Below are 21,260 nucleotides of genomic sequence, written 5' to 3' on the forward strand. Positions count from 1 at the left end.
TTAGTGAAAAGTCCAGATTTCAACATAAGATGTTCCAGTAAATTCTTTATAACACACTCCTTGATTTCCATGATGTGATGGCATCATCAAGACACATTAATTAATTTGCATTGCAGAGCAAAGTGAAAGAATTCATGGCTGTTTTTTTTTTCTAAGATGGGTAAACAGCAGAGGCAACCAACCACTGGATTTCTAACAAGAGCAAAAATACCAACCAGACATGTGTTTCCTTAGAATTAATCTTTTTGTAATGTGAAGAACTACGTTCCTTGAGTTGCCAAAAGTGTTTGAAATGTATTTGTCACTTTCTAATTACTAAAATGAAATACCTGAGGCAAATTACTCATAAGGGAGAGACTCAAATAAGTCCTAATTGTGGACCCTACATACCCAAATTGCAAATACAGACTCTCAGAATGGCCCTGTGTTTATTTCTAGAGGATGGTTCACTTGTGGAAAAAGGATCATAGGGTGGGCAAGGAAGCAGAGAGAACCAAACTCAGGTTTTTACAACAATAATTTCTGAAAGAACTGCATTCCAAGGACTAATGTGCCTCCCATTAAGTCTTCTCTCATAGATTCTTCCAGACCCAAACAGTGAACACCCTTTATCACATGGGACTTTGAGAGACATTTAGCATCTTAACATAATCGAGGAGAAGCAACTAATAGCCTCATTTAGTTGGCATATTCCATCCTGATTAAAAATATTCCTATCATTCATTAATTTAAAAAGTAAAATTTTATTAGACTTCACAATAAAAGAAAGGCATTTTGGGGGTTTGTTTATTTTACAAACCTCTCTTCTTATTTTTTTCTGGCATTTACAAATTGATAATCATAAATTGTCCTTTTAGAGAAATGTTTATTAATTGTCTTTACTATTTTTGGACCTCAAAAAAGTGCTAGATATTATGACTCCTAATTTTCTTGAATATTCCAGAGAGTGAATTATTCATAAATTAGTGTTAAACTAGTTATCCAATATCGATTTAGCCAAACTCTAGTAATAAATGTTGTTAACATTGGGTTTTCAAGTTTCACCAATGCAAGCACAGCCAGGATAGGCATTTATAAACAGCACAGGAAAAGTTTTAAAAAAAATTATTTCTGGATTTAACTGAATGAAAACCTGTAGCTGCATCAGATTAGACATAAACCAATTACAGGAAAGACAGCATTTTTTTATAACAGAAGATTTGCTTATCTTATAAATTAATCATCACACTGTGAAAAGACATTTTGATAACATTTATCAAGATTTACCAGTCCTTTATTTTAAGAAATGTTAAGCTATTGGATATATCTCAATGGATGTCAAATGAATCTGTTGTTGAGTGGTTGCTAAGAAACAGATTACAGGATCAGAAAATTTTATCCACATTGATTGTATTTTCTAGGCAAAATTTCTTTAAATAAAAGAGAAATGCTTAAACATCTATTGTTGGTATTATCATCATTATTATTATTGTCATATCATTATTATTAAGGGGGTCTTCCAAAAGTCCATGGCTAGGCTTACATAATTATCGTAATAGCTAAGGTGCTCACATCTCTCATCAGTGTACTTTTGTTGGTTTCTGTCTCTGGCTTGCATCTGCAGCTTTCTGTTGACATGGACCTGGAGGTGCAGCAATGATGGCTAATGTGACATGCCTACCCATGTCCCCAATATCTTTTTTTTTTTTTTTTAAGATTTGTCTATTATTTGAAAAATTACAGAGAAAAGGGGAGGGATATGGATAAGAGAAACAGAGACAGTGATGGGTAGATAGATGGCTAGCTAGATATTTTGAACCTGTTATTTCATTCCCCAGATGGCCACAATGACCAGGGTGGGGTCAGGTCTTCCACATGGGTAGTGGGGAACCAAGCACTTGGGTTATCCTGCTCTGCTTCTCTCAAGCTGTCAGCAAGCAGTTGGATTGGAAATGGAGTAACCAGGGCAGGAACTGGTGTCCACACAGAATATTGGCATCACAGGCAACAGCCCTAACCAATATGTACAATGCCGGTGCCCATTCCACAGCTTGGATAAACTCCATCACCAAAATGTACAAAATGAATATGGGAAAGGTGCTTTCTTCCTGTGTACTTGTCTCTTGATTCCTGCCTTTCAATTAAATACATAATAAAATTATATGACAATGAGTATTATGAAAACACTAAACATGAATTCAAAATCATCATGTCAAAACATATTTAATACAATTTTTCTGAGTTATTGATAACCTCACACACACATGCACATGTTGCATTATTATGGATATGAATATATAATATATATTTATTGCCAAATACAAATCTGGAGGCTTAAATATGTTAATACTGATAAATGCCATTTTATAGTATAAATGCAATGCTCCGAATAAGCAAACATCTCATTTTTAGATTAAAATTTTTACTCATGCATACAAACAGAAATGTTTTTCTTTTACCCCAACCATTCTTGGACTAAATGTCATTTCACTCTATCTTGCACATCCTATGCATCAGAACTTGACTATACAATAATCAGAAAAAATTATTAAAGTATATGGTCATTTGAATAAAAGACATGAAACAAACAATGGTAATCTTTGGAAACAACCAGGAGAAAACTAATTTCCTGGTCAGCTTATCTTGGTATATGCTCCTCTTTGGTGATATGCAATACATTTCAGTAATACAAAAGCCCCAGCGATTTTTTCTTTCTTTTTTTTTGCTAGTAGCCTACTTTTGTTTTTGGACAGAACTAATTACATTTAGGGAAATGCTGATCCAAAACAAAGGCTTAAGTGGTCATTTTACTCAGTGCATTGTAAAGATAAATGCTTGTTTATAAGTGCTCACTTCTTATTCTTACAAGAGAATTATACCATAAAGCATGTTGTCATTTAAATGAATTTTAAATTTTCCTTCATGAAATAAATGGTCAGAAATGTTAGCCAAACAAAGAGAATACTTTCTCTTTAATCAGCCCAATGCTTTGCACCTGTTTCCAGTGTCAACTCTCTTCCACTATGTGCTTACTCTCTAGTGGAGAGAATGTGGTTAGTTTAGAATCTTACAAAAATCATTTGTGGAAAGATCCATAAAGAACAGGATAAGAGTGGAAAGAGGATAAGTTGTGGTGGAAATAGTATTGCCTGGGGTTTCTGTCTTTTTATGGTTATGTGGTTCCTCTTGAGAGAAGAGCTGAGGTGTAACATACCTTTGATAGTGGCCATGCCTGCCTAGGCAAGGAGATGTGTCATGGAAAGAATAGAAATTGTAGATGCCAAAATATGTTTTTTTTATCATTGGCATTGATCTTTTTTAATTACTCAACAGCACATTTAAATATCTTTTTTTTTAAAGGCAAACAACATAGCCTTTTCTAGGAAATGCCCCCAGGTCATTAGCCATATGTGTTTGATGCTTTGACAATAGCCCTTTTTCAACAGTGCAGTCAATCACATTGCAACTCATGTTGTTTGTGGGCTAGATTATGTCTCTTGCAAAGAAGTAGAGATTGTCTACCTTGCACATTTAAAACCACTTCTATATTAAAAAATTAAACATGGTACAAATATTAGCCTTTCTCTGTGCCTGCATTGGCTTAGCTCATTTTTATCAATGACATGTATTTACCTATAAGGAACAAAGTCCATCTGTGATAGAGTGGTTCCTTTGTGACAATATCATTGGCAAGCAGAAACTGAGAGACTATGAAAGTAGGCTTAACCTATAACTAAATTTCATGAAGAGAAAAGTTTCAATTATTCCCTATTTTGAGTATATTCCAGGAGAAGGCAGAAATGTAAAGTGTTTAGATTCTACAGAACACAATAGTTGACAGGTCTTGCAGCACTGGAAATTCCACTTTGGAATATAATTTGCTGTCAGTCTCTCCTTGGCTTTGTACCCATGTTGGCCAAAGCCTTGGGGATTTTACCATCAGAGACTTCATTCCTCTGATTTATATTTGGGGCAAGTCAAGGGGAGGGACACCTGGAGGAGGTATAAAGGTATAAAGCTATTTGATTACCATATTGTTGCCTAAGACTATACTTTGAGGCTTTCCTCGTGTTCCTGAAGCAACTTCCTTCCCATTTAGTCTGGATTCCAAATGGATTTTCAAATTGCTTGTTACTCCTGGGATTTTATATCTAGCAATGGTAAAACCTTCCTGAAATTTCTGGACCTTGGCCTTATCAGTACTCCTTCAGTTGAGTTGAATTATGTTCCCTTCCAAAACTCTGATAAAAATCTAAAATTCAATTTAGTTTCAGATTGTACCCTTTGCTACATAAAATCAAGAACAAAATTATTTTAAATGCATATAATATACAGGCATGTATGTTTCATGCCATGATGTTACTTGATTTCTGCTCTGTGTTGTGGAATAAAGGACATCAACAATGTAAGTGGAAAATTTTTTCTTTACTTACAATTCAGAAGTGAAGTAGGTGAGCACATAAGAACATTTAGAAATCAGACAATACTAAATTGTGTGGTCTTGACTGTAAGTGCAATTGAAGTGCAGAAAAAAAAAAATCAGTGTGAACTAAAAATGTTTTAGAAAAGGTTTTACCTTAAAGAAGTACCTAAAGTGAATTTGAAAAAGAAGGAAAGGAGAATTTGAAAAGCAGGCAGTGATGTCAAAATACTTCTATAGCAGAGATCGAGTGTAAGAAAGCCTGAAACAAAAACAGAAAGTATTGTGACAAATGAAAGCATCAATATACAAGCACAAATTCAGGGTGGATGGGGAAGTGAATCAACCATGGCTTGAAGTGGTTTTTCTGTAACACTTCATAATTTGAAGTGTGTGTGCTCAGGTGCTAATCTTGGGATATAATCAGACAACAGACTGCTCTGCACATGACTGCATTCTGTTTCTTTGATCAATTATTTATTTTCAGGAATAAGGTAAGGAACCTTTTAAACAGATGGAGAAACATGATCCAGTGTGAAGCAGAGAGGGCACATTCCAAGAAATAGGAGAGGACAGAACGATAGCTGAGGGGTACTTGGAGACTGACATTCACAGAAAAGCAGTGGACACATTGGTGTGGTTTTGCAGTGACCTATAATCCAGCTGCATTCATGGAGCGGCAATCTGAACTGCACCAGCAGCCAGAACTCCAGCAGCAATAATGTGGGAAGGGTCTTTCACTGGGAGCTCGGGGAGGGGAGAACCCAGACAATGAACTGCTCCTCTGTTTGATTTTACCAGGAGCAGAAACAAAGTGGCAGATCCCAGATGGGCAGTATGGGAACACATTAGATTTCACAGCCCAGTCTTGCCCTAGAGCGGAATTAGGTGTCATTTTGCATAGGGAGGCAAAGGCTGTGGGACCGTACTGTGCATGCACTGAGCTGGGAGTAAGATCATTTCTGGCTCAGTGAACTGCAACAGCGTGGCATCCTACAGGTTCCACCCAAGATGGGTCAGAGTAGCCCTCAGACCTGATGGCCAGCACATCAAAAATTCTAGTAGTGACATATCAGGCGCTATTTTGTACATTGCGGAGAAACTGTAAGACTACAAGCACAACAGTGAGCTGCACATGTGCTGAACTGGGAGCAAACTCATTGAGCTCAGTGCATTGCACTGATCCATAGGGAAAATAATATCGACTTTAGCATCGTATGGGTCAAAATAGGTCCATGTGGCCCTCAGAACTAATGGCCAGCACTACTAGCAACCTATCTATTTAGGACATCTGGTGTCTCCCTAATCCTGGGAACTACTTTAACAGGAAGTGGGAGAAAGGTTGCACAGAAAAAGGCATAGCCTCAGCAAGGTATCTATCATAGGAGGTAGAGAGTGGTGAGCCAGGAGCTGGGACTACAGAGACCATGGTGGAAGTCTAACATCAGGACCCAGACCTAGAACTCACTGGAGGGATTAGCACAAGTGACTACAAACAAAGAGCTGTGTATCAACCGCAATAAGTAAATAAAGAGCTGTAGATCTTTGGGTGAACAGCTTTGAGACCTGCCCCAAGGAGAAGAATCTGATAACCAGAAGCACAATGACCAAAAACAAAATAGGAGACAAAGGCACAATATTTTTGAAGACTCTGCTGCAAAGGAGCAAAGGCCTTTCACCAACCTCAGAGTAAATTGAGGAATACATCGATAAAATAGGGGATACAGAATTTGAAACACTTCTTATAAAGCATCTTATCAATGAGAAGCCAATAATATAGGAGTTCAAGAAATTTAAGGAATAAGACACACAAGAAATGAATCAAATTTAAGTTAATATATCAGAAATTAAGAATACAGTAGAGCAAATGCAAACACAGTGGAGAGTATCCAAAATAGAATGAAGCAGGCAGAAGAAAGAATCTCAAAATTGGAAAATATTTCCTTTGATCATGAAGAAACAAATAAAAAGACAGAAGCAGAGGTAGGTCAAGCTAAAAAAAAAAAACTATTCAAAAATTAAAAGACACTATTAAAAGTCCAAATATGAGAATTCTGTGAGTTTCAAAAGAGTAGAATTAGATATTGGGGTTAAAAGTGTATTCAATGAAATAATAAAAGAAAATTTTCCTAATGTAGAGAAAGAATTGGGAAACAACATCCTTGAGGGGCATAGAATTCCTAACAGGCTTGACCAAAAGCAATATTTTTTTTGATTTATTTATTTTTATTGCAAAGTCAGATATACACAGAGAAGAAGAAACAGAAAGAAAGATCTCCTGTCTGATGATTCACTCCCCAAGTGATGACAACCGCTGGTGCTGTGCCGATCCGAAGCCAGGAGCCAGGAACTTCCTCTGTGTCTCCATGAACATAAGATTATTTATGAAGAACTATACTATGATAATAATAAAAGGAAACTCATTTGGAGAGGAGTGTGCTTTGGAGAGGGGCAAATGAAATTTCAGTGCCTATGGAACGGTATCATAGAGCAATAATAATAATTTAGTAAAAAAATAGTTTAGTGCCTAGTCTCAGTTATCTTTGATATTAGTACTTCCTTCATGTATCACGGCTGTTTCTACAGCTGAGTTCTCTCTAGTGCCTTTCTGCAAAGTTGGGAGTACTATTTTAATCCTTTCTGACTGTTAGAATTAGCTGATTATTTGTCTTCCTCATGTCCTTTATCTACCCTTATTTAAGCTGAAGTTTGCCTGACTGGATTACTGGGCATATCCTTGATTTTCTCTGATCTCTGACTTCCAGGCGTGGTTAGGTAGTGAGACATTCTGCTAAAGACATGGTTTGATGGCCACCAGAGTGGAAACATGCTGGGCTTTTGTTCCTTCCCACCCCTTCCCATTGGTCTTGTGAATTAACAGCTTTTTCCATTTCTTCATGAAGGTGCAGGTCCTGTGTGCTAACTCTCACCCATGATCAGAACAACTCTCTTGGAATCCAGTAAGAGTTCACCTCTCCTATTTCCTTAGGCCTATGGATTCACATGTTAAACCACTGTGCAAGTACACACTCTGATAATCGTATTTGAATCATATGGCTTCTCTTTAAACCCATCACATTGCACCATTTGTTTCTTACTATGATTCAGATAATAAATAAACTATGAAATTTTAAAATCTCAAATTAGGCTTTCCTCTATTTTCAAAAAACTTCATAAAACCCTTTTAGTGATTACATGCTCTTATAATAAAAACTTTACTTTTTTATGATAAATTATATTACCTAGTTGCAAAATGGCTTTATACAATACTCTTCAATTTCTTCTGTGCTACTATTCATATGTTAATTGCTTATGTTCTTATAAGATCTCTGAGAGGAATTGCTCTTCATTGCATCAACGTTTCTTCATTGTATTTGGATCACTATACAACAGAGGCAATTAAATACTTTTCTTTAAGGAGTTTTGACACTGTAGATGAGGACAAGTTTCTTCTCTTATTCACTGACCGTTTAAAATCTCAAGAAATGCAAACAAGCATACAGTAACTATAACTTAAAGTAAATGATCTGAAACACATATGTGTGTTTAGTACATGTATGGTGGGATGGTCAGAAGCAAACACAGTGTTTAGTTTTATCACTTAACAGATCAGAGCTTCCGTTCTCCTTACTGAATGACAGGCTCGTTGGAGCCTACATGAGAGAAACTGCAATGACTCAAGTAATTCATATGACATGTGTGACAACCAAATAACCCAGTGCCTAGCACTTCTATAGGTACGTTGTGAATAGTAAGCATTTTGATCCTGTGTTTGTTTATTGATTTCTTTGCTTATTTTTGACTTAAGGATTGATATGTTGGTGTGGTAGATGAAGCTGCCACTTGAGACCTCCCCTCCTTCCCATAATGAAGACTTCGTATCTCCTGTCTCTGCTTCTGATACAGCGTCATGTGAATGAATACCCTTGGGGAGAGTGGTGACAGCTCAACATGTGGACACAGCCAACCGGATTAAGACCTGCGTTACCACCTTTGGATAGGCCCTCCCTGGCTATTTCAAGCATCTGGAAAATAAAAAAGTGAATGTGAAACCTCTGTGTATCTAAGATAGTATATAATAACCACAAGGATAATTAAAAACAACAAGATACAAATGTAAAAATATGTACTTACATAAAACAGCTTCTCATAAGTCAAATTTCAGTAGCTGCCTAACATAACATGTAGCTCATTATCAACACCATCATCTAGTTTATATCCTTATTAAATTTTTTGTGTGGAATTATTTTATGGATTAATTTAACTCACAGTTGATATTTTCCCTACCAGGTTTTCTGTGTATCCTCAGGGCTAGAAAACCATAGGACTCCTGATCCTATGTTTGCTGAATACTTACTACGTCATTTTATAAATTTAGCACTTAAGTGACTAAGTATGTCTTTAATCTACCCAACCCCTTAAATCAGCATGGTTGCAGCACATGGTTAAACGTTATATGTAAGACACAATATATGAGAAAAGATATATATACAATATACGAGAAAAATACGCAATATACAAGAAAAAGCAGGAATGATATTTTTAACGTTGAGATTCATTAATATGTCAAACACTTTGGTCTCATCAACAGCTTTAACAGTACCCTTTGAGCAAACAAAAATGACTACTGCTAACACACAGATTAGGACATGAAACAGAGTCCACATGGAATGGCAGTGCTTTAAGGTGAAAGATTAGCTAATTGAGTCATCATGCTAGCACCAGAAAGTGAGATTAGTATAAAGAAAATAATTTAATTATCTTCACATAGATTTAATCTGAAAAGTCATATTTCACTTCATTTCTGTTTGCTCCAATGACAAGCTTTTAATATGAAGGGACCTGCATTGTGGCACACTGGAAAAAGCCACTGACAGCAAGACGAGCATTACATTTGTCCACTGGGTTCAGTCGGGGTTATTCTGCTTCCATCCCAGTTCCCTGAATACAGCCTTGGGAAAGTAATGGAAGACAGTCCAAGTTCTTGGGCTCCTGTTATTCACATGAGAGCCCTGGAAAAAACTCAAGCTCCTGGTTCCCAGGTTCAGCCTTACTTAGTGCTGTGTTTTGTAGCCATCTGGGACGTGACCCAGTAGATGGTTGATTCATTCTCTTCTCTCTTTCTCTCTCTCTCTCTCTCATATTCTGTCTCTCCCAATGTGTGTGTATGTGAGTGTGTGTGTGTGTGTCCCTCTCTCTAGCTATATCATATAAGTAAATAAACCTTGAAAATATAACAGTAATATGGGGTTAGCATTATGATCTAGGTGATACAACTTGGGTTAAGATGCTCACTGTTTTCATTGAAGCATCTGCATATGTGTCCAAGAGCATTAAGATACCAAGTCCTCAGAGATAAAGAATCATCCTTGAAACGACTCTGTCTTGTGTATTTTCCAGACCCATATTGCAGGAGTCATCCTCTGCCTAACACCACATACGATGGTGTACTTGATGTTGTCTGTACCAGTGCTTGTTGTTAACAGGCGTTGACTTGCCACTTTCTTAATAATTTCTACATATTGTCATTCTCACACTCTGGATAGATTTGAATTTAGAGGGTCCCTTTATCGGAGCCACAACCTAAAAAGACAGTTTAATAGATGCCCAATCACTGGAAAAAAAATTGCCATATGACAGAGATAAACAAGAAAGGTTTTGTTATTTGGGAAACATTATAGGTAATTTCTTTCTAGGATCATGTCCCACTATTTGGCACTAAACATTATAAAAATAGACAATATTTTGTCTCTACTGCTTAAATTCTTCAATTCTATCTTCTAAAAAATATATCCAACTATAATACACTCTCTCATCCTCAGGAGTCAATGCATTGAAATCAGAATTAATGCTACTGAAATCTGTTTTAACTGTTAGCTTCAGCTTCACAAAATTTAATAAGTGGGGACAAATATAAAGCCAAAGTGGAAATTGGAACCAATTTTCTGAACAAGAGGAAAAATTTCTTCAACAACTCAAGGGTGTTCTTGTAAGCACTGTTTTAGACGACTTGAATGTGCTTTTCATGATTTAAGTCTAAGATAACTACATAATCTTTTCTAGATTAATTGAAGTAGATTGACAGATACATTAAAAGGATTGTCAGTATTCCATTTTAACTTTGTCATTTCCTTTGCACTTAATATTCACATCGCCTTGGTCTGGTCTTATAGCAGCACCCAATAATAACTCTTTTGACACCATACAATATTTTGTTTCTAAATCAAGTCTAAGTTAACAGGTAATTTATTGAACTTAAATTCTTTTGTCTTGCTCATATTTTTAGTTAACTGTTTTTGGATCTGAGACATACAGAGATAATGATAAAGGCAGGGGAAGACACTCTTTTTTTTAGCATGCTTTCAAAAGGCTCATAATGGCAAGGACTGGACCAGAACCGGAGATGAGGCTGAGAGTGCATTAGTCAGAAGCTGTACTCAGGCAGGGGTTGAACCGGAACTAGAATGCAGGCCCTTTCACATGGGACAGGGACATCTTACCCACCAGACCTACCACCAGCCTTGCATTTAACATTTGAAAGAGTTTTCAATAACCTAAGCTACTTTAATCTTCAGAAAAAAATTAAAAATCCAAAATTAGTTGTCCAGATTAAAACTTTGTAAATTTAAAAATACATGCATTAATAAAAAATCCAGTTTCAGTGAGAAATAAACTAGAACAGATATAAGAACTAGAGTATGTGGTCTATAAGTTTTCAGAATCATACATTTATTCTTTACTCTAAATATGATGTCATTATATCAACATATATATTTATTATTTCATACAATTACATATTTAATATGTAATATAAATATATATTCATAAGGAATATATACTTACAAATTAATTGTCATAGCAATTTGATACTTTAAGTGATTTGAAGTCAATATTTTAGACATGTATGCTTCTTTTAAGATTTATTTATTTATTCGAAGTCAGAGAGAGAGAAGGGGAGATAGAGAGAGCAAGAGCGAGCATGAAACCTTCCAGCTGCTGGCTCATTCCTCAAACGGCTGCAAAAAAAAAAAAAAAGTCTGGGCCAAACTGGGGGCAGGAACTAGGAGTTGGATTATTTTCAGGTCCTCCATGGGGCCGAGGCACTCAAGCAATTGGCCCATTGTCTACTGTTTTTGTAAAAGCATTATCAAGGCATTGGATTGGAAGTAGAGAAGCCAGAACATAACCAGCACCCATACTTGGCTGCCTGTGCTGTAGGTGACAGCACCCTCCTATGTCACAGAGGCCTCCTTCACAAGCGCTCTGGGAGGAGGTAATTTTTCTAAAAGTGACTAGAAAATCACCTGGAAGTTTAATTGTTAGGAGTAAAAGATTTATGGGCCTTACACTTGTTGGCCTGCCTGACAGTCTGCTGCATTGCAAAACCTACCTTGGGCAAACAGGGCCACAGCAAATAGGATACTGTGGCTAGAACGTCCCGTGCAAAATAAGCAGAGGAGGTTGTAACCTCCACCCTCGTTCCTGTTCAGATTTTTACCCAAGAGTACTTCCCTGTTCCAATGAAGATAATTAGATCCTTCCCTGACTCAATATAGATAATTAGTTCCAGGAAACCCATCCCCTTCCCATCCTCCTTCTAGAGAGAGAGAGTAAAATACAGAGCATTGGCATTCTCTTTCACCAGGTACATGTGTCTGTGTTTCTTGGGCTAGCAGCCTGGCATTCTCAATCCACCCAAGGGTTTGAGCGTCATGTCCTGCAGGTCGGGACATTTATTGACATAAAGTAAAAGTAAACATATAGTTCTTTTACAGATTTGTGAATCATCAGTTCTGAGTCTACCTATGATTATGACACAGAGCGTCTGCAGCAACATGCTGACTAGAGCTAGAGTGGAAGTGCTACGAGGCTGCAAGTCCGCCAGCGCCTGCTCTCCCACTCACTTCCACCACTTCAGCTTTGAAGAATCTATTCTAGTATCTTCCAGTGAAATATCTGACTTCATTATGACACAGTGGCCTTAGGGCAAGGGAGCTGCTTCTTCTGTGCTGACTGAAAGATTCCAGAAATAAAATTAGGCTAGCAATACCTTCTATGACTAATCCTCAGAAGTTATATAGTGTCAGTTAGATGATAAATGAACACTGATTTCATTGGTAAAAAAAAAAAAGTCAGTCATATCACAGCCCGTTCAGAAGAGCAGGTGACAGCCACCTCCGTCGTCCTCATTGTGAGAAATGTTCAAGATTTTTTTTCTCACATTTTAAAACTACTACAGTTGATTAAGATAGTATGTGTAAAAATGTCTTTGGTATAATCAGGATCTACTATTCATGTAACACTACATAGCTAATTAAAGCAAATGAACAGTGTGACTTTTTAATAAAGTACTTGATCACCTGTAAGTAACTGTATGCTAAAAAAGGGTAAAATGAACTCAGGATTCTATCTATGCAAATTCAAACTGTACACACTATGAGGTATTTTTGCACAGTATAACTTTGGCAAATTTCCTATAATTACCAATTAATGATACGATTAGATTTTGTTTCTATCCCTGTTCAGAACCGACAGGTAGTTTCAACTGTGAGTTTCATGAATCAGATTTTAATTACAAAGAAAATCGCAAAGAAATATATCAGGCTATTTTATTGTAGCAGAGAATTCTCTGATTTTTTTTTCTCCTCTCTGAATGTTCTCCCTGTTTCTTCTTCTTCTTTCTCTTCCTCTTTTTGTTGCTGTTCCTTTGTTTGTCCTGTTTTTTAAGATTTATTTGTTTAAAGATATATACACAAAAGGACAGAGAGACAGATAAGGAATTTCCATTTGTTTATCTATTCCCTGTAACAGTAGCCAGAAAATCCATCTGGTTCTCCCACATGAGTGGCAGGGTGCAACTACTTGGGTCATCGTCTACGTTTTCAGATGGATTAGTAAGAAGCCAAGGTAGAATCAGAGGAGCTGAGAGTGGCTCTTCAACAGAGTTTGCTGATCATACTCTTTAAGCTTCTAGTGCTGCAAGCTTGATGGTGTACCAAAGAAAATGCACTCCTCATAAGACTTCATGCTACTAATGTCTATTCCTGATAAAAGTGTAAACAAAGGAGTTACGTTTAAGGTTAAAGAAATAAGGCTCAGAAGATAGAACAAGTCAATCAACCACCTCAACCATATGTTGGCAGCAAAATACTGGGCAAACGGCGACTCTATGATGGACTATGTCAATCAGTGGATTCTTCAGCGACCTCATCATGCTTGGAGTGGCGAGCTTGGCAGCAAATCATAACCGGTGAACTATCAAAACCATTTGATATCTCAGAGCATGCCCCACAACTGGGACTTAGGGTAGGTGGGAAACTGGGTGGGGCTTCTCCCACAATTTCCCCCTTCACCTCAGACACATGAAGGAAACAATACGGAAATAATAGTCTTACCCACTTTCCTATAGCCCTTGAACATTTTACTCTAATTAACTATATAAAGATTGTTAAAAAATATAATAAAAAAATTAAAAAGGTTAAAGGAATAAGGCTGAATTCACTAAGTTGATCATAACAACATTTTTTTTTGTTTTTTTGTTTTGTTTTGTTTTGTTTTTTTGCCCAAGTGACTAGCTTTTATTTTTCAAATGTCTAAGGATTTTGTACAGAGATTCTTGCCCAAGACAATGTCTTCTGGAAAATGTTTGCTCAAATCTCTAACCAGCAGTCACACTGGGATTAAAAAAAAAATACAATGAAGTGAAAGCCTCCTGGAGCTGTCCTATACTAAAATTGCTCTGTCTTTAAACCACGAGACACAAGATTTCCTTCCAGGGCAGCTTTGAAAACACATACCCCAAAATCACACGCTGTTTAGATTGGCACATTCTATCACACAAACCCTCACAATGAAAAAATAATCATTTCTGAAGTCTGAAACCCTATGGCGGCTTTTTATGAGTTGACAGGACAGTAGAAATAATGCATATAGAAGAAGCAGGCATGACATTATTTTTCTTTCTTTTAAGAAACAAATGGCATGAAAGTAATTTGATATTAAATCAAGATGACAGTTTGGTATTAAGTTCTTCTGTTGAACCTGTGGGTGCACTAAGCAGCAAGGGATGACATGAAAGAGACCCTTGCAACTAAATGAAAAAGTAGCAATAGAAAATGCTACTTTGTAGTAAACCAACTGTGCTGTTTTAATAAAGTTGCATCCATAGAGATGTACCATTGTCATCTTATTTTGCAAGCATAACATTTTGACTTGGTGTTGATAAGTGCAAAATGGGGCAAAGCTGTATTTGTTTATTTGCGCAAATGTATGAGAGCACCTCTGCTCTCAGCAGTTTCATTTTGATTCCATTAAATACGTAACATTTATGCATTTCTTAATGACTGATTATGTAGTGCCAAGTATATGGCCTAGTGTTGAGACACTTGCGCCTTCCGTCAGCATGCCTGGGTCTGATGCCATGCTGTAGCTACTGCCTCCAGGTTCCCGCTATTGCAAGCCTGCGAATCAACAGGAAAGCCTGGAGTGATTAAATTCCTACTGTCCATGAGAGCTACCAGCAGTGAGTTTCTGGCACCTGGCTCCTACTTTGCCAAATCAATTATGATTTTTTTGGAGGGGATGCAAATATCTAACAGATAGTGTTTCTCTCTTTGCCTCACAATTAAATTGATAAATAAACATTTAGAAAAAAATTAAAGACATACATGGAGACATTTAGGTTACACGCATATATATATATACATATTTCTGTATATGGAAGAAAAGGCGGGTTTTTAAAGAATTGCATTAAATATTCTCAATCCACTCCAATTAAAAAATGTATCTCTTGAGTCAAGGGCTGTTCATAACCTTTGAATTAATTGTATGATAGTAGTATTGTAGTATTGGGTTAGATCTCTAACTCTGAGTCTGATTTACAAATGAACTAAACACAAGTAGACTAGTATTCAGTTATAACTTAAAATACACAATATTTTAACATTACAACTAAACTTTATTTCCAAATCATGTCTTGGAGAAAATAATCTTCCAACAATAAATGTTTTGATTAGAAAATATGAAAACAGGCTTCGATGTAAAGTACAAGTTCTACCTTCAAAATTCATTTTAAAAAGTTTTATTATTAATATTTTCGGTTTTTAACATACTGGTATATTATTATATACAATCCAAGTGATTAAAATTATCTGCCTTGGGGGTCCAGCACAGTAGCCTCATAACTAAAGTCCTCACTTTGCATGCACCAGGATCCCATGTCCTTTTTGCTCCACTTCCCAAGCAGCTTCCTGTTTGTAGCCTGGGAAAGCAGTCAAGGATGGCTCAGGGCCTTGGGACCCTGCATCTGCATGGGAGACACAGAAGAAGCTCCTGACTCCTTGGCTTAGGACTGGCTCAGCTGTAGCTGTTGTGGCCTCATGGGGAGTGAACCAGTGTATGGAAGATCTTTCTGTTTCTCCTTCTCTTTGTAAATCTGCCTTTCTGCTAAAAATAAATAAATAAATAAGCAAATAAGTTTCTTTCATCAGCATTTGATCGTTTGCAATCAATAACATGCCTGCCTGGGTTAATATAGCTAATTTTTCTTTCTGTTGCCAAAAAAATTAAATACCTATGATCATACTTTTCCATTAATATATATTTCATATTAATACAAGCATGCTAAAGAGAAAGAGAGGGAGACACACATGAGAGACAGTGTGAGAGAGAGAGAGCTTCCATGTGGCCTGGAGCGGGATGAAGCCAGGAAGCAGGAGCCATACTCTCCTTTCCCACACAGAAGCAGAGGACCAGGCACTCGGCTTCTTTCACTGCTTTCAAAGGCACATTAGCAGGAAGTGGATGGAAAATGGAACAATGAGGACTTGAACCTGTGATCATGTAGAACGCTGATCTGTATGCAATAATGTACCGCCCTGTTCCACAGCACTGATTCCTATTTTTTTTTTTCAGATTGGTGAAGTCATTTAATTGTACTGCTCTTTCGCTCAGTTTACTGGTTTGAAGCTCAACTACCATAAGTGAAAGGCTAGCAATGACAATTCTGCAATTCCTGAAGGACAAGAACATTCCGAACCTTTGGAATAATATTGGAACATGAGGTCATGTGCAATAAAGTCAGGCTTACCTTTTATGTTGGTCCTCAAGGGAGGTTTGTCTTCCCTTTACTTCTGGATTAGAAACATCTGACTTAGAGAATGAATCCATCTCCGTCTACCTTTTCATTCCAGAAATGCCCAGTTTGTTCCAACTTTAGTATCAGTTTTTCCCTGAGCCCCACTGCCGTTCATCCACAGACATATCAGCCACCAGTCCTCCCTGCGAGACCCATCGTGCGTAAAGCTAACTCCACCTGCTTGCAGTCCTCAGACTCCTTAGCTCACACACAATTTAGACTTGGCAATTGAAAAAACACAAACAAATTGTCTAGGTGGCTATAATCTACTATTAATTTTTTTTTTACCAGTGAAATTAAAGGAAACAATAATAAGCATAGAGCATAAATTAAAAAAAGCCATTGATTTATTCTTTACTTTTTATAAAGATTGTTCTATAAAAAATCCTTTACTACTTAGTTCCTCGTTTTAATGTTTTTCTACATGTAATCATCTTTCAGTGAATAATAGCTCGTCATTTCTAAAATATGTGGAGAAAATAATATAATTTATTAGTAATTAAATTATTTAAAAGGTCACAGATTATGTTTTGTAAAATTGTGGATGGCATTCATGTACATTTTGGCATTCATATATGTTTTTGAGAAATTTGATTATAACCAGTGCTCCATAATAAATTTCTTATTCTATTACAATACAGATTTCCTACATGGTGCAATAAAATTATTTTTACTCAATATTTCTTGATTCTCTACTAAAATAAATGATAGAGAAATGTTGTAGGAACAATAAAGAGGACACTAAATAGCCACATGCTTCCCTAAAATTGTACTGGTTAATCCACGATCAAGGAACAGATTTTTTAAAATAATCACACTGACGCTGCTCTGATGTTGCAAGTGACTAGATGTAGAATAAAGTATCTTAAATGACGGCTGGTGAAATGTTTGAACTATTAAAAGCCTGCAAATCTTATCTGCCTCCCACCAGTAAAATTTAATGACAACTTGTCTTTTGAATTAGCTCGTTCACTGAACAAATCTGAAATGCAACAATTATGCAAAAGCAATATAGTACATACAGTGACATTTTCATAAACAAGTACCTACTGTGATAAAATTTTTCTATTATTATTTTTGATGTTTCAGAGTCAATCAGCCTGGAACAGTCAGCTTTGTAAGGTTACGTTTTGCATGACTTCCTCTCTTGTAATTGAACCAACTTGTCTCTGCAATAGTCATAGGGGAACTGCTTATTCCCGGGGGGTAGTCTCAATTGTAACTAACATCCTCAAACACATCAGACAATGCTTCTCCAAATTTGCAGTAAATTACTGTAGAGATGCTAAGTAAATCTCAGAACACAGATTGATGGATACATTATGTTAAAAGCTGTGTAACAGTAACATTGGATAACATCTTTTAGTTCCATAGTTTTATTTCTGAGATACATGACTACTTTTAGTATCCTTTTTCCAATCTGTAAGATATATTTGATTGTTGTTTTGTGGATTATATGCAATAATATATAACCATTTTGAAAATTATAGATGACTTGGTTTCTCAATAAAAATTAATTGTAAGTATGATTTGTCTAATTTAGTAAGCAGCCTTGGTTTGAGAATTACTACAAACGCAAGGAAGACACCCCTTTTGGGTAAAACTGAGAATTAAGAAATCTTAACTGGGGTCTCTGCTAACTGAATTTGAACGTTGAATAAGTGCTTCAGGGCCTTGTGTGTAACGTAAAGGGTTCAGATGATGTAATCATATAACATCTTCATATTTCTAACTGCCCTAAATTTAAAGCACATTAATATTAGAAAGCATGTGAGTATACGTCACACTTAACTGGAGAAATTGCACCAAATTTGGCAAATGTGTGAGTTTCTCAGTCTACTGGATAAGGATGACCTGGTTATTACACCAGCAAAATGACAAAATTTTCTCATGAGAAGTGACTCTTCTTTCATGCCTATTAATTCCAGTGACACTAATAATGAAGGGACCATAGCCACAAGAGGGCAAACTAAGATTTGGTTGGATTTACCCACTGGAATTTCATTCTAGTGGGCCCACACAATCTATAGTCATTACAGGGCTTCTCTTTCCTCATCATGTTTTCCTTTTCTTTATTGTTATATTTTTTAACAATCTTTACATAGTTAATCAGGGTAAAAAGATTCAAGGGCTACAGGAAAGTGGGTAAGACTATTATTTCCGTATTGTTTCCTTCATGTTTAAAAGGGGATATTAAGAGAGAAGCCCCAGCCTCTCACCCGCCCCAGGTCTCAGATGCAGGGCATGCTCTGAGGTTCTTGCTCAAGTGGTTTTGATGGTTCACCAGTTATGAATCGCTGCCAATCTTGCCACTCCAAGCACTATGAGGTCTTTGAAGAATCCACTAATTGACATAGTCCATCATAGAGTCAGCATGTTGTCCTCAGCATGTTTTCAAGGTTCATTCATTGTCCATGTACGTATCACTGCTCCGTTTCTTTTTATAACTGCCTAATTGGATAAACACAATGTAGAGACTGTATTAATTATACATGAGGCACTGACCTAATCAATTTTATTTTTCTTTTCTGAAAACTTCTGTTGATGATCTTTCACAGGGCCAGCCTTGTGATAATATTTTCTTTAGCTTTGTTTGTCTAGAAAGTTTTTTTTTTTCTTCTTGTTTTTAAAGAGTGTTTTACTTGAAATGGAACTCTAGTTGGTAGATTTTTTTTTTAGTTGGCATGTTTTCTTTCACAGTTTGGCTATTTCAAAACACTTTTTTCTTGTTTATTTTTCTAGGTTTCTAATGAAATCACCTTCAATTATCTTTTTCCTGTGATTTTTTTTTTCCCAAACACTTTCTTCTCTAATTTGCAGTTTGAGTAGAATACGCCTAGATTTGGAATTTTTTAAAAATCCCTTTTGTTGTCCTCCAAGCTTTCTGAAGCAGTGGTTTGAAGACGGTCAACAATTTTGGAACTTTTTTCCCTAATTGGAAGTGGAGTTGCGATTTTTTTTTGTTTCTTCGTTTGGGGAGAGATTTGTTTGTTGTTATTATTTTCAATGATAAAGTTCTGTGGGTATAGGCATCCCCTCCTCACAGCTTCATTCACTTCTTATGTTCTGTTCTTCCTTTGTTATTTTACAGATTTTACAATAATGCATTTGTTAGAATTGTCCTACAGATTTTAAACACTGTGCTACTAATTTCAGTTCCACATTTTTCATTGCTGCATACAACTTTGGGAGGTTTCTGTTGAAACATTTTCATTTTTATTGATTCTTTCAATAAGCCCATCAAACATTTTTCATTTCATATACAGTTCTATCTGTTGAGATGTAACTTTTTCCTAATTTAATGTTAGTTTACATTATTTGTTTGCTCTTGCACATTTCCAACCTTTCCATTCTGCCTGTATACATTTCTTGTTCAGTAAATTGAAAATCAATATTAGGTATGATTCTTTTTTTTCTGATGCTACTCTTGTCTTTTCAGATTGTTGTATGCTGTCCAGCATTTCTTGCAGGTTGGGTTTGAAAGGCAGGAGTGATGCATTAGGTAATAAGAATTGAGGTTAAATAGTCCCTAACTGGGAGGATTTGTGTTAACTGGCTATCACATTAAACAAACAAATTCAGTAGTTGTTGTTACAGCGCATTTGGCCTTGTGTAGCAAGTGGTCAGGAACACCGATGCCGGGGAATTGCAGGTGACGCATCGAACCCCAGTGAGATGATGGTCATGATCAGAGCTCTTCACTCTGGGAAGAACCTGTAGAAGTCCAGCGACAGTGATGCCACGTGCTGTCAACTTAGATGCATAAAGACAGCAAAGTATGTCTTAGTAAGTGGCTTAGTAAGTTTCTCTTTGTGCATGTAGACTACTACAACCTCACGAAATGTTGTCTTCTTAAAGAATGGGAGTCAAGCAAATACACATCTGGTAAAGATATTTCAAAAGGGCAATAATAGGAGAAAACAGATGGATATCAGAAATTATGTCATTTAAATTGGATACATTTGTAAACTTGATAACACTGCAAAAAGAAGAAAAAAAGAATTACTTTTGCAGGGGCAGAGTTTGTGGTGCAGTTGGTTCAACAATTGAGTGGTTAGCTTGAATTCTATCTGCTTTGCACTTCTAGTCCAGCTTCTGCCCAAGGCATGTGGGAGGCAGACATGCTGATGCATGTTCTTGGGTCCTTGCTATCCAAACACCAGACCCAGAAGAAGCCGGAGCCTCCTGGAGTAAACCAGGAACGGGAGGTCTCTCTCCTGCTCCCCTTGTCTCTGTTATTCTGTCTTTGAAATGCATTAATGTAAAATAAAATGTTAATTCTCCAGCACATTTTAACACTGAGTTAAAGTCATTAAGCTAAATGAGTGTTCAAAACTGCTATAGGTAACATTTGCTGATGACACCAACTTTACTCTTTATGGAAAACAATTTAGCACAGGATAACAGAGCTATCTCTTTTTGTGAAGGGGACTTTATTGTATGCATCAAGAATATTTCAAATGTTATTAAAAACGTATTTTGATTATTATTTATAGGACACTCTATATTCTTGAAGAACTGTTTCTACTTCGTGCATCTTGAATCCTTTATTTAGTGGAGGATCAAGCTTGCCATGATAAAATGCACTGAAATATGTCACTGTAAAAATTAAAATATAAAATAAAAACGGAAGGTGAACAGAAGTTGGAAGTGTGAATTTGGAAGTTAGGGTGCAAAGCATCATTACACTCTTTAATTGGTAATATATGAAATACATGACATTTG

Source organism: Ochotona curzoniae, unplaced genomic scaffold (assembly GCF_017591425.1).
Source record: "Ochotona curzoniae isolate NIBS_2020 unplaced genomic scaffold, NIBS_Ocur_1.0 contig_43, whole genome shotgun sequence".
Taxonomy (NCBI): domain Eukaryota; kingdom Metazoa; phylum Chordata; class Mammalia; order Lagomorpha; family Ochotonidae; genus Ochotona; species Ochotona curzoniae.